Here is a 15,174-nt window from a genome sequence, read left to right on the forward strand (position 1 = left end):
CTTCTTTCCATGAGTCTCCATGGGGCCTTAACAGGAATTGCTCCTCACAAGAATGCCTGAGGGGTCCCTATGCAAAAGTCTGCTCTGATGGGCCCTGTCCTCTACTGCTCTGATGGCAGCAGTGGTCTAAGCAGTGCCTGGTGATCAGGTCTCACCACCATTTTAACTCCCCACAATGCCCTAGAGCAGCACTATGCCATGAAAGGGGAATAAAAATGGCCGCTGGACCACCAGCCACCAGGTGCTGCTTGGAACACTTGGTTGGGTGGCTTGTGTGGGAATGTTCAGAGGGGCAGGAGAGGATATATTGTTTATTAATATCCTTCCTAACTTGTGCTAGCAAGTTCCTTTACTTAGCAGAGTTACATTCCTCTTTTTACATGCACAGCAGATAGCTGGTTGCAGGCTCGTGTGAGCCTCTCACTATTATACAATTCAGTCTGTCTTCTGATTGAATTGTATGTTCCTGGTAAGTTCCCTTGAATCCCTCTTAAAAGAATAAAGACGCCACAATATGGTAACCAGACGTCCCCATTTCCCGCGGACAGTCCCCAGATTTACAAATCTGTCCCTGGAAAAAATCCGTCCCCAGAATGTCCCCAGATTTCATTTAATGTCCCCAGATTTATATTTTAAATGTTGTAGATTTATTAGTAGGGAATGAATGTTACATGATTGGTTCAACGGCACAAGACACATCATATGGGGACTTCCGGCGAGGCAAAATGCCAGGCGCCACGGCAGCGAGCAGCTCCTGAAGCCAGCCAGAGCCAAGTGCACTACCAGGCTGGCTCCGGGCTGCTGAGACTGCTGCTGCCACTGCCGAGGGGGAATCAGGGACACCCGGCGTGTCAACTGGGGGAACCACTGACACCCCCCATGACCCAAATCGAGCCACCCGGCCGACTGCCCAGCGGCGCTCCGGGGTCAGGAAAACCCCAAAGCCGACACAGGGAGAAGGAGAAGGAAGAGAGAGGAAGAGGAAGGAGAAAAAAGAGGGGAGCCCCAACCTTGCTGCGCCACTGCTGCCGCTGCTGCTGAGGAGGAAAGGTAGGAGAGCACCGGGAGGGCAAGGACACGTGGCTGAGCCCAGGCCTGACCTGAGCCTACTCCACGGTGGCTAGTGCTCAAAGAGGAGACCACAGAAGAGAAGATATTACTTCTTCTTTTTAAAAAAAATAACTTCTTTTAATAACTTTTTTCTCTTAAAAAAAAAGTGTCCCAGGATTCTTTGAAAAAAATCTGGTTACAAATATGTACATGTGGATCTACCCCATATGGGGGAATAATCCCGGTGCTTCTGCTAGCTGAGAGCTAGCAGAGCAGTCCTAGCTAAAAGCTGGTCAAACAAAGAAGAAAGTCAAAACAGGGAGAGGTTGCTGCGTGACTCGTCATTTTGTTATCTGGACAGGTTAGGTCACGCCCACCTTCTATCACATGCAAAAGGAAGGATGCTCTAGCCAGGAGGAACAGGAAGTTTTGACTGGCTGGAGCAAACTTTCCCTCGCATGTCTTCTCTAGCATTTCAAGGAGTGTTGTACTTGACTGCCTCTCGTGGATCACATTCCACAGCTTGAAGGGGAGGGCCAGGGCAGGCATCTGTGCTGGGCCTTGCTAGGATGGTGTGTTCTGGTAGGTGCCCAAGGATGCCAAGTGATGATACTGGCCTTGCATTTGCCAGTCAAAGACTGGACGTATTTCTCATGTGAAAAGACATAGCATAAGTAAGGCTGTAAACGGTACACCTGTCCATTGTCAGAACAAGGAAGAGACAGGTATCCTACTTTGGTTTGAAGGACGCTGGCAAGAAACAGCGTTCAAAAGCAGATCAGTTGGGGCCTACTGTATAAAACAATGCTCTTTGTACCTTATATTTGAAGAGACAAAGCTGAGCAATTCAGAGTATCAGATTGATGAAGGGATTTTTATTGAATTACTGAAGCTTCACAGCCACAACAATGAGACCCTGGGAAGCTAACTGAAGAGAAAACAAGATTACACAAGTCCAACAATTCCAAATGAAATCAGCAGCCTAATGAGCCAGAAGTTATCCACGCTATTGTAAAGGAAATTAATTGCAGTTCACAATACCATTCTGTCATCGCTGATGGAACTCGGGATTACTTAGATGTGGCCCGGGATGGAAGGACTCGCCTTCCCCATGTCAGCCTTGGCACACAGCCACGGGAAGCATCCATTATGCCCTATCAGCTCCTGGGAGTGGGGTGCAAGAAGCTATTATTACCCTCGATCATTTCCCCCCACTGCCTATTACAGCAACGTAATGATTATTTTTTAAAGCCAAAGTATTTTTTAATGGTGTTCCTTGAGTTGCATATATTTCTGCATAGTGAAAGATTCACCAGGCACCATTATCCAGTGGTGGTTCTTATCGCTTTCAGATAATTAAAATATGAAAACAGGGACGCAGATCCAACTGTAAATATATTTTGATTCTATGTTCCTTTGTGGCTATCAACATGCACCCCCCCCCAATAAAGTCTGGAACACTTTTGCATGCAGAGGGGCTGGAGCAGGAGTTCGATAGTGAGCGGCCTATGCCCAGTAAGCTTTATCAAAGGGAAGTTAATGAGGCACAAAAGCGATTCCACTGTGTCTATTACAAAACAAGCAGAAGAAATTGTCTAAACATTGGCCTTGGATCCCATAACACTTCAGCAGCTCCAATGCTTCCCTTCCTATTGTGCTACTGGAAGAGGCAGCCAATTGGCACTGAAAGAATGTTTCAGAGGCAGCACTTCAAAGCCATCCGGGTGCCCTTTGTACAGCTGGATAACTGATTTTTTTCATGCAGCTTGAAATGAAATATCCAAAACTAGAAGGAATTTGCTTCATGCTGGTATGAGGAAGGAATTCGCCAGCTGTAACTTGAAAGCAGAGAGGCCTGCGGGACTTAAGAAATCTCCTTTCCTCTAAAGGCTGAGCTTCTCTTGTCACAGGTCAACCTTGCCCAACCTGGTGCCCCCCAGGCTGGCTGGGGCTGATGGAGGCTGTAGGCCAAAAGTTCTGGAGGGCAACAGGTTGGGGAAGGCTGTCATGGATGACTGTGAAGAGGAGTTGTCCTAGCTGTCGGGGGTATTTTGTAGCATTTTGATATGGGGTAATGGAGTTCCTACTGCCTGATCCGCAGCCCCCTTGGCGACTGTCACTCCTGAGTGGAAGCAGCACAGATGAACAGAAAAACGCATAAGGAACAATGCCCGTACAGTCAAAACAAAGCAATCCGAAGATGCTGAGATCCTTTCCTGATCTTTGTGAAGTGTGTGTGTGTGTGTTTGTGTCTGTTGCCACCTCATGATTAAGGGGGCAATGGGGGGGGGATCATTCATAGGCACCGAGGACAGTCCTCAGTGGTGCCACTGTGCCCACAGGTTTCTGGGAGTGCAGAAATCAGGATGGCTAGAAAGTCTCTGGCATGCCACAATATATGGATAGTAGGCATGCTCCGGTCTTTTGTGGGGAAATGTTCACACAGATTTATCACAAGTCTTCCAGTTTTGCATTTTTTGGAGTGGGAAGGTTGGCCTCAAAACCAGGCAAGTCTAGTTACACCCCCCCACCCCATGTGGAACCACCCGTTCTTGTCTCCTCCTTCACTTTCTTCTCTGGGGCCAGGCCAGTCACTCCCTGAAAGCTATCTTTATACTTAATTTATGTATTTATTTGCAAAGCTTCTACATTGCTTCATATAAAAATAAATCCCCAAGTGTTTTACATATAATGAGGCAATGGGGTGGGGGAAAACAATATATATTTATATAAAATTTCAACAACCATATATAAAAAAAGCTTTTATGATGCTAGATGAAAAGAGGATAAAACTTTATTCCCATAGATAAAATGGAACAGTGTAGAAAAAAGGTAGGGTGGAGACTTAGGCATCAGAGTCCAGGGAAGGCTTTGTGTGAATATATACGTATTTAGCAGGCATCTGCAGCCGGTTCCTGGCTCTGCCACTTAAACCACGCGAAGGAGGGCACTCCAAAGAGCCAGGGCTGCCAAAAGGAAAGCCCACCTTCTGGGTTGTCTCTAAGTGACAATGATCAGCAGGGTTTCCTCAAAAGATCTTAAGGCGCAACCTGGTCTTGCCAGGAGAAGTGATCTGTTGCGTTCCCCTGGTGGCCCTGGTCCCAAGCTGGCTGCTGGCTGCTCCAGCTTCCTCTTCCTCAAGTAGCTCAACTAGTTCAGCCAACTTCCTTCTTCACAAAGCTCCTACAAATCCCTCCAGCTAGAAGACCAGGGAATGTATTAGGCCAACATGAGAGCTGCTTTACGTGTAACTCTTTACGTTTCAGCATGAATCCTTGCCAACAATTCTAAATAAATTCTGAGCTGGTTAGCATAGCATAATGGCTAAGACTATGCTACAAACTAGGATTGTCTTGCTTCATATCTGGTTCTAAACTTCTTAGGTGACCTTAGGCATCTTACTATTTCCTAGCCCCTACCCGTCTGCAATATGGGAACAGTATTAATAATAATACAGACTTGGTTTTAAGGATTACTGAGACGATGCCTGTGAATTGCTCTGAACAATTTAAAGAGTTCCCTTAACAATAAGCCATAATAAATAGATGGCAATAAGAATAACAACTGCACTTTTAGCTAAAATCCCCCCCCCCACACACACACACAAAAGAAGTTTCCCTTAAACGTGGACATAAAACAAGTGGGAATTACCAAGGTTTCTCATCAGCTGGTCTTCTGTAGTAGGTCTTATGTAGCTGGTAGTGGCGCCCGCCCTGTGGAACGCCCTCCCATCAGATGTCAAAGAAATAAACAACTATCTGACATTTAGAAGACATCTGAAGGCAGCCCTGTTTAGGGAAGTTTTTAATGACTGATTTTTTAAAAAAATCTTTTGTTGGAAGCTGCCCAGAGTGGCTGGGGAAACCCAGCCAGATGGGTGGGGTGTAAATAGAAGAAGAAGAAGAAGAAGAAGAAGAAGAAGAAGAAGAAGAAGAAGAAGAAGAAGAAGAAGAAGAAGTCGGGGGCTGGTTCTAAATGACTCAACCACATACCGGTAGGTATCTATATGGGCGTGGAAAGGATTATTGTTGGGGGGCAGGCCTTTTGTTAGGGGGTCAGAACCTCAGATTGCTATGTATTTTTATTGATTGTGGGGGGCAGCTACCCCTCTCTGCCCACCCTGGCTACACCCATGGTATCTTCCAAATAATTGGCATTTTGCCAGAAAGGGTGCCCCCCGCCCCGCTCACACAGTGGCATCATTCAGGCACAGCCCACGGCTGTGTAAGGACACATTGTGGAAAAGCTGCTTCCCGGAAGCTAACCAGGGAATCAGGATTGGGTTAAATAATAGGTCATGTCAGAACTGCAGTAATAAATAATTCTGTGGACTAGGAAAAGAAACTGAAAATTAATCACAATGTTTGTTTTAGATAAAAATCCTACCTATAGTGCAGAGGGCTCCTTTTCCTCATTAAGAAATAAATATGATACCTGAAGCAATTCTGGGGAAAGTCTATGGTTTTGGAATCAGTGACACCACTGTCAGTAGCAAGGGGACAAGATGGGACAATGGTTGATTTCAATGGTTTCAGAGTCAAGAGAATCTACATGTGCCCTCTTGTGTCCGCTTAGGAAGGTACAAGCATTATGAACTTGAAAGTCTTAATTCACATTTGGTCCATCAAAAAACTCCAAATGTCACAATTAATACTTATATTAGGACCAACCAAATGGGTGCAAGTTTTTGAGTTCTCCAGAACAGTCTACTAGGCAAAATTTTGCACAAAACAAGTGTTTCTCAAAAGCCTCATCTTTTTCTGGGTTAAAATTGGAGGCATGCTTCACACCAGGGCTGCTGGATGTCCTTATTATTATTGGAGAAATGTCGGAGGCTATGTGAGTGTGACATGGATACATATATTTTCTTGAGCAGCTTTCAGAAGAACAGACAAGCGTCATCTTGCAATATTACTTGCAGTTGTCGTTCCTTCTTTTTTCTGGTAGTCAGTTAGTGAACTTTGGCTGAAGCTCAATCTTTGGCTGAAGCTCTGTTCACCTCAAATTTATCCCCCCCAAAAAAGAGCCCCCCCCCACAACAAAGCCATCCCCCTCTTGCAGCCTTGCAGGAAAACAGCATTGTCCTCCTGCCTCTGGTTGCATTTAAAGGTCTCTAGGCAGCTTAAGACATAAGACCTCTGCCAAACATACAGCAAGATTTCTCCATAAAGGGTAAGTGAGAGAGGAGAGGGGAAGGACTTGACACGGGAAACCCATCCTGTACAAATCACATAGTTTTACTTCCAGTTGCACTCATTTTTGAGGCGAAATGTTAGCTTGACTAAAAGGGCCTTTAAAAACTGCTTGACAACTTTTCTTAAAAGAACTGTCAGTGAAATTCCCCTACCTGTGACAGTTTCACAACTCCCATTTATTTTAATGAGAGAGTTTTTAAGTGTTATATACAGATACCAAATGTACTGATTTCAGTGTAAATTCCTACATAAGAATGGCCATATGGGTCAAACACCATTATGCCACTATAAAGTCTAGATATTTAGAATGCTAATAAAACTGAGAAGATTTATCCCATCTGGTCCCCCCCCTTTTAACCTCCCAAAATGAAGTGACTGTTAAAACAGAGCTTTGTGTCTCTGTGTGAACAGCTGCATTTGAATTTATGCATCAATAGCAGTCTCACAGCCAGTGTTGCTCAGGAATTCTCAGAAACCAAAAAAAATCAGTGCAGTTTTGAAAAGTTTAGTCTTCCATCTTGATTCAAAATGGCATCCAATTGTACACCACCATCTGCTTGAAATTTGGTATAAAGTGCATGCTGAAATTTATTAATAACAAAGTCAATACAATTGGCTACTTATTGTATCAACTTTTCCCACTTGAGTTGGAAAAAGCAATTGCTTGCACTAAATGGAGACTTTTGGATTTAAATCTGCAAAATTCATCAATCTTGGCAAGTGGTCTTGTTCACTGTTAAATCTCGGCCTACACTGCAACACAGGGTCAATTACCCCCCCCCCCCGAGTACCTGATAACATTAAATATCCCTGTACAGTCTCTCTGGCTAGGCTAAGTGCATTCCCACCTGCAGTTATGAAAGGCTGTTTTACAAGCTACGCTGGCACTTGAGAGCTCGTCCCTGGGGGTGTGGTACAGGGGAAACAGTGGGCCATGTTCTTTTATATTGCAATTTTTATAGAGTTATAAAATCTAAATTTTATTGTCGCAACTTTTTCTTTATTTTGGGGAAAACTTATTGTTTTATGGGCCATACCAATGTTAGTCATATTCAGAGCAGATCCACAGAAATCAGCTGATTTAACTGGATGCCACACTCACTGGCAGATTTTAATATCAGGGCTACAGGAACTACAGCTAAGTTTCTTACTGTGAGCATTAAAACAATGTCACAGATATTAATAAGAGTTGCTCTGAGTATTTTTTATTTATTAAATATGCATGTGCCACCAATACTGAAGCTTCTAGACAATTTGCAACATACAAAATGGGAAATACAATAAATACAATTTGTTATAAGTTCAATTACATGAGAGCACCAATAACCCACCCCTCCACCATACAAAGCTATACAGAAGAAGCTTCCCCATTGAAAATTCCACCCCCAAAACAATATTGAAAGCTGTAAGCAGGAGGAAGATGTTAACTCTAAAAGCCTAAAAACTGTGCCACTGCAAAATCTAATAAAACTGATGAAATCTACTAAAAAGTATGGGAAAAGATAAGTGTGTTTCTGTCTGGTGTCAAAGACTGCACAGATGGCACCAAGTGAGTTTCTGCGGGGAAAGTGATCCATAAGGTAGGGGGGCAACCACTGAAATCACCCCCACACTTTGGATTGGAAGGTGCCCTCTGATCAGGGCATCCTAAGATTATCAGGGATATGGGAAGAAGCATTCCTTCAGGTACTGTGGAATCCACACTCTGTAAGACTTTATAGGTTAATACTCAACATCTTGAATTAGGCCTAGAAATGCACTGGCAGTAAGGATCTGTATACTAGCCAGGATGCCTCGTCCTCCTAAGTAACCTCACTGCTGAATTCTAAGCCAGTTGACGTTTCTGGACAGTGTTTAAGGGCAGTCCCACATATAACATGTTACGGTAATCTAGCCAAGGATAGATCACTTATACAAGGTTATTCCTAGCCAGATTGAGGGTCACACCTGAACCACCATTCTAAGCTGGTGAAACACATAGAGGCCTGCAGAGACAAAGATGGATCTATGAATACCCCCAAGCTCCAAACCTGATCCTTCAAGAGATGTGGAAGCCCCTCCAGAAATGGTTGAACACCACTTAACCAAACCAAGCAACCACTCACAAACAGTGTATCTGCCTTGTCTGGATTTAGCCTCAGTTTGTTGGCTCTCATCTAGTCCATTACCATGTGGAAGCACCTGTCCCTCCCATCTACCCCTGCACCTGACGAAGAGGAAAAGAAGAAATACCGCTGTATATCATCAGTATGCTGATAACAATGCTCTCCTAAACTCCAGATAACCCACTCAGTGGTTTCATGTAGCTATTAAATAGCATGAAGGATAAGCTGAACCCCTGCGGAACCCAGTCTATGTGACTAAACACAAACGGCACACCACCACCTTCTGGGACCAACCATCCAGGTAGGAATGGAAGAACTACACAGCAGTGCTTTGAACAGCCATTCTAGAATGGTGGTAGTAGTAGTAGTAGTAGTAGTAGTAGTAGTAGTAGCAGTAGTAGTAATAGTAATTTTATTATTTATACCCTACCCATCTGGCTGGGTTGCCCTAGCCACCTGGGCGGCTTCCAACACACATAAAAACATAATGAAAACTTTAAAACATTAAAAACTTCCCAATTCAGGGCTGCCTTCAGATGTCTTCTAAAAGTCGTATAATGCCTTGGTCAATTATATGAAAAGCCAATAGGGTTTGTGTCAACTATTAAGATAACTCATAAGCATCTGGATCAGAAAATCATATCAAAATATCAGTGTGGTGTAATACAATATTCAGTTGCTACCATGCCCGCCTTGTGAAGTGTTCCAACTATGACAATTATTTAATATCCACATCACCAACTACTCCAACATCCTGCCTATTGCAAAAGAACTATATCCTAAAGGAGTCCGTTCACGTATGTACAGCCCAAGGTGGTGCCTTCCTCAGGAGACTTCAGCCTACACCTGGTGTGAACAATTTTTGGGAACTTGGAAGCTGGTCTCCAATGAAAAATTTGCTGACTATATGAAAGAACTTGGTGTGGGCTTTGCCACCAAGAAGTTGGCGAGTGTTGCCAAGCCCAATGTGATCATCAATTGCAATGGAGAGGTTATAACCCACAAAGCAGAGAGCCAGTGTGGTGTGGTGGTTAAGAGCAGTGGACTCGTAATCTGGTGAACCGGGTTCGCTTCCCCGCTCCTCCACATGCAGCTGCTGGGTGACCTTGGGCCAGTCACACTTCTCTGAAGTCTCTCAGCCCCCCTCACCTCACAGAGTGTTTGTTGTGGGAGAGGAAGGGAAAGGAGAATGTTAGCCGCTTTGAGACTCCTTAGGGTAGTGAAAAAGCGGGATATCAAATCCAAACTCTTCTTATTCTAGTTTAAAGAGCACAAGAGATTTCCTTCAGACTGGGGGGAGAGTTTGAGAAGGCCACAGCAGATGACAGGAAAGTAAAGACTGTTGTGACATTAGACAATGAGACACTCAATCAGTTGCAAAAATAGGGTGGCAAAAATACTACAATAAAAAGAAAAATAACAGAAGGAAAGCTGGTTGTGAAATGAACGGCATTATCTGCACCAGAGTATATGAGAAAGCAGGAAGACATTCTCCTTGCCCTGTGCAATTCATGGGACACAAAAGCAGGAGAGCGCCACAAGGCTTGCTTTCTCCAAAGAACTGAGACATTATCAACAGACCCATTCCAAAGAACCTTTATACAGTATCTAACCCAAAAGTATTGTGACTCTTCAATAAAGTGCTTAATGGAGGGGGGGGGGGGACTTGGATAGTACCAGGGTTGCTATACAGAGAATGAAATACCACACTGTGCCAGACAAGACATACTGGTTATGACTATTGAAGTTGCCCGATACATTCAACCTCTATAACTCCAACACATTGTCCAAGGCCACTTCCATGATGAGCCCACTGAGAAACAAAGAAAGCAAACAAATGCAAAACAAAACAAACAAAAACAAAGTCACTGCAGATTATCTCTGGATCTAATAAAGAAAAACAGGCCTGGGGAATTTGCATAGAGAAAAACAACATTCGCTTCAATTTAACAGTGTTGTAGGTCCAGCTGGAAGAGCTGGTTTTCAAAATGGCATTCTTTTTAATAACAAAGAAAAGGTATGCCTAAAACAAAAGTATACTGAAAAGCCTGGCTGATTTTCATACACCACCGAAAGGAATAAGGTAAGTCTAGATTGCGCAATAACATATTTTCCAGAAGAAATTTTGCATGATCTTTTATACTGCTGTTCAAAATAAACTCTGAAAGCATGCATGGACAGACTCAACGCTGTGTTTTGCCTGAGCTTTGACAGCTATGCAAGTGCTGTATATATTTTGTTTACTGTTGGTGGTGGCTTGAATGTAACAATATTAACTAGGAAACTTCAGTCTTAAAAAATAAATCAAAAAGATCTCCTTTGGCACACACTTTTACAACATGCATTTTTGAAGTTTATTTAAACTGGGAGCCACAAAGTACTCTAAAGCAACCTGGGACTTTGAATACCACTGTGGCTAATGCTAGAAAACGAGTTTAATTTTACAAATCAAGTAAATATGGGTTCAGAGAGCTAGCAATTTTGTAATAAAATAAGGGAGGAGAGGAATTTCCAAGAAATGGAATGGTATTTGCAGTCAAGAATTAAAAGGCCGTCTCCTTAACCAAAGAGGAAAATGCCTCCAGGCTGCGATGTGAGAATAGTTTCAAAAAAATGTGAGTCAGGGTAGGCAGTCTTCTTTGTGGCCCATCTCGCATCAAGGGCAGAGGGCATCCCATGTTGCAAGCGGGTGAAGAAAGAGGGAAAGTTATACCGAGTAGCTCCATGTTATTATTCCAAGAAATGTGCCTTTCTGGGCATACAGAGTCCAATATGGGAAGACATAGGCTGAACGGCTGAGCCAATGGGCTCATTGCATCTGAGCAGAAAGCTGTACAGCATTTTCCTGCGGATAGAGCTGCTAGGTTTTCTCTGTTGCATGTAACTTTATTTCCAGCTTTAATACACAACCTCAGCTTTTAACAAAGATATGTTTCAAAGCTGCTTACTCTTACTAATGACCAATAAGTTACAAAATAAAGGCTTTTATATTGTTTCAATATGGAAATTTTCCATGTAAGCAGATTTATTACATTATAAAAATATTTACATTAAAAAAAAAACAACCCGCCCCAAATCCTTTAGTGTTTGACTCTAAGGCCATGAAGGAATATAATATGCTATAAAATTAGCTTTAAGTCATGTAAATATCCCCTAATTCCCTTTGCTCTAGGCAAAAGATGGTATCTCTGAGGGAGAAGATTTTTCAAGCTTAGGGACCCTTATTTAGCATCTCAGCAGTAAAAGCCACTAAAGCATTGCCATTACCTCTGCATTACTATTTATGAAGAACAAAGGCTTCTCTTAGGCCTGAAACCATATTGGTGCAATTAAAGTCTGCTAATAACAATTGAGAGTATTTTCATAAGCCAGTGCAAACTGGGGTTTTGATCTTTGATGAAAAGATTCAATCAGGAATTTCTAACACACTGTAATTGTTGTAAAAACTGCTAACTCGGTAAAAGGGTTAGAGAATTCACATCCTGTCAATCTGTCTCCATGAGATCATTCTCTAGAGCCAACTCTTCAATTACATTATATATAATCCTGGTTTGATTGTCCTGCTGCGCTTCATAAAGGAAACCTTTTTCAGGTTCCCAAAGTTCACTCGGCGTCGCCTTGAGAATTCTTATTTGTAAATCCATTGTGTTGTAAATATATATTTTTTATATTGTAAGCTGCCCTGTGATCTTTGAACGAAGGGCGGTGTAGAAATTCAATTAATAATAATAGAAACAAAGGAATGTGATTTAAAAGAAAACTGAAAACATACAATAGGAGAGGATACAAAGCAGATCCATGCAAAAATACAAAGTGAAAATGGTGGTGGAAGAGGGGTTCAGTGGTCTTCTCTTGCAGTGCAGAAATCAGCATATTCACTTAACCCAAGCCATATTCAGATTGAGACTCTATGAAAGGCTGGCTTCCAGCTCTGGCAACCGGGTTGCCGCGGATGGACTTGCACTTCCCTGTGAAGGAGCAGCTACGTAGCTTGGAGGTCCTCCAAGCTCCACCATGAAAGGCCCAGGGGAAACCAGCATCTTGGAGCTCCCAGTACCAGCTTTGGTTCGTTTGCCAGATATGGTTGTTCATGGAAAGAAATAGCCTTGCCAAAGTGGTCTGTGCATTTGAAACCTCACGTCTAGGTTACTGTGATGTATTTTAGGTGGGGCTGCCTTTACACCTAATTTGGAAGTTGCAGCTAGTGCCAGGTTCCACAGTGGGGCACCCCACTCTGCACAACGACTTACTCTGGCTTCCTATTAGCTACTGGGCCAGTCTCAAAGTTTTTTTGTGGACATTAAGATGTAAGATGGGGGACACCTGGCTTGCAAGCAGGCCATGTGAAAAGGATCTAGGGGTCTTGGTGGACCACAAGCTGCACATGACTCAACAGTGGGATGCAGCAACAAAAAAAACTAATGCTATTCTAGGCTGCAGATTCAGATCAAGGGAAGTAATTGTTGTTGTTTAGCCGTTTAGTCGTGTCCGACTCTTCGTGACCCCCTGGACCAGAGCATGCCAGGCACTCCTGTCTTCCACTGCCCCCCGCAGTTTGGTCAAACTCATGTTCGTAGTTTCGAGAACACTGTCCAACCATCTCGTCCCTCTGTCATCCCCTTAACCAAAGAGGAAAATGCCTCCAGGCTACGATGTGAGAATAGTTTCAAAAAAATGTGAGTCAGGGTAGGCAGCCTTCTTTGTGGCCCATCTCGCATCAAGGGCAGAGGGCATCCCATGATTCAACAGTGTGATGCAGCAGCAAAAAAAGCTAATGCTATTCTAGGCTGCATCAACAGAAGTATAATGGCCAGATCAAGGGAAGTAATGGTAGCACTCTATTCTGCCTTATTCAAACCACACCTGGAATACTGTGTCCAGTTCTGGGCACCACAGTTTAAGAAGAATGTTGACAAGCTGGAACATGTGCAGAGGAGGGTGACCAAGATGATCGGGGGTCTGGAAACCAAGTCTTATGAGGAACATTGAAGGAGCTGGGTATGGTTTGCCTGGAAAAGAGGAGATTGAGAAGAGATATGATAGTCATCAAATATGTCAAAGGCTCTCACATGGAAGAGGGAACAAGCTTGTTTTCTCCTGCTCTGGAGGGTAGGACTCCAACCAATGGCTTCAAGTTACAAGAAGGAGATTCCGACTAAGCATACAGAAAAACTTTCTGACAGTAAGAGCTCTTCAGCAGTGAAAAAGACTCCCTTGGAAGGTGCTGGACTCTCCATCCCTGGAGGTTTTTAAGCAGAGGTTAGATGGCCATCTGTCCTGGATGCTTTAGCTGAGAGTCCTGCATTGCAGGGGGTTGGACTAGATGACCCTTGGAGATCCCTTCCAGCTCTATTATTCTATTATTTAAAGCCCGAAACAACTTGGGATCAGGATACCTAGCAGGAACCTACCTCCCATTCCTGGTTCAGACAAAAGCAAGTCTCCAAAAACTCTGCTGGCTGGTGACAGATTGGAAGTTGGCTTTCTCAGTGGGGGCAGCCATCTTTCCCTGAAGGGCTTGAGAGACAGAGTCTCTTAAAGACATCTATTCACTCAAGTTTTCCTCAACACGGATTCCTGAGGTTGAAATGTCTTTCCTTTTGTTTGGTGATTTTTGTTTATGGTATGTGGTTTTTGTCCTCTTTTTATTTAGGTTTGTAAAAAAGTTTTATTCCATTGTTTTATTTTTATATGAATTTATATTATTTCTTCTTTTTATTGAAAAGTCTGCTTAGATGTTTCTTTTTATATTAAGGGTTATATATGATTTATAAATAAATAGAATAAAATAAATTCCAGATTGTATAGTTATCAAAGGTCCATACACTTTTAATAAAGAAGTCTGTATGCTTCTGAATTGTTTCAAACTTGTTAGATTTCTTGTCATTTATTGAATCCTACATTCCTTAAATCTGTTTCCCTCTCCTTAAACACAAAACCAATTAAGATAATAATTCTGCATGCTACTTTTCATTTAATTAAGACAGCAATCCTAGGCACACCTTCTGGGGGTAAGCAACACACAAGATCATATTTCATCATTTTATTTAAATATAGGTTATTAATTTTTATTACTGCAGTTCTTCCCATCTAATATAACTTTAATTTAGCTCGATTATTCAATATTTGCTTCATTTTATACATTATAACCAGATCCTGGTTAAACCTCAAATATCCCGTTTGTCTTTCTTTCTCTACGTGAACAAAGCATCATTTCTGATTAGGAATAGTTTTATATCCTACTGTATGCCCGAAGTCTTTGCCCTAGGTCTAGCATTTTTTTTGAAAGGATACTCTGGGTTTCTCAAATGATACATTTTCTGCATACAGTAGTTATGGACCAGATACACTGGCATAACAGATGCCACACCCAATCTGTGCTCAGCCTGGCAAGGAAAAACACACAAACGCAAAATGCAAAAATGGGTGTAGAAATGGCACACATCGTCACAGTGCTCATGAAAACTCTGCCACTGCCCACCAACCAGGGATTTTGCTAGTGATGACATCCACCTTCAGAAGGAGCCAATGAATTCATGGTGATGGAGACTTGGCCCCAGCAAACAGCCATGGGTCCTGGAGTAACTGTGGCTCATCACCTTGTTCAAAGCCCCTTCCAGGAAACCTGGGACTCCAGTTTTTGGCTTTATGGTTGGGTTGCCATATTTCAAACAGTGAAAATCCGGACAGAAAAGTTGTTTGCAACAGAAGCGGGAAACCTGATTTTAAGAAATTGTATTAAATTAAAGTAATTTGGTTTGATTTGTAATAATTTGGAAAATTAACACTGATTCTGAGACTGCAGTATTCCAGATATGTCTGGG

General features: G+C 42.7%; 1 long non-coding RNA gene and 1 pseudogene across 2 annotated transcripts in view; both read left to right on the plus strand.

Moving 5' to 3' along the window:
* Window positions 1-15,174, plus strand: part of LOC310770353 — a 571,729-nt gene that overhangs the window by 234,596 nt on the left and 321,959 nt on the right. The gene's annotated exons all lie outside the window — the stretch shown is intronic.
* Window positions 9,150-9,915, plus strand: LOC310742732 (fatty acid-binding protein, adipocyte-like; annotated as a pseudogene). Its single transcript has 2 exons — window positions 9,150-9,367; window positions 9,612-9,915. The product of its transcript is annotated as a fatty acid-binding protein, adipocyte-like (transcript).

Source organism: Podarcis filfolensis, assembly GCF_964270895.1.
Source record: "Podarcis filfolensis genome assembly, chromosome: 9".
NCBI classification, from domain to species: Eukaryota; Metazoa; Chordata; class Lepidosauria; order Squamata; family Lacertidae; genus Podarcis; species Podarcis filfolensis.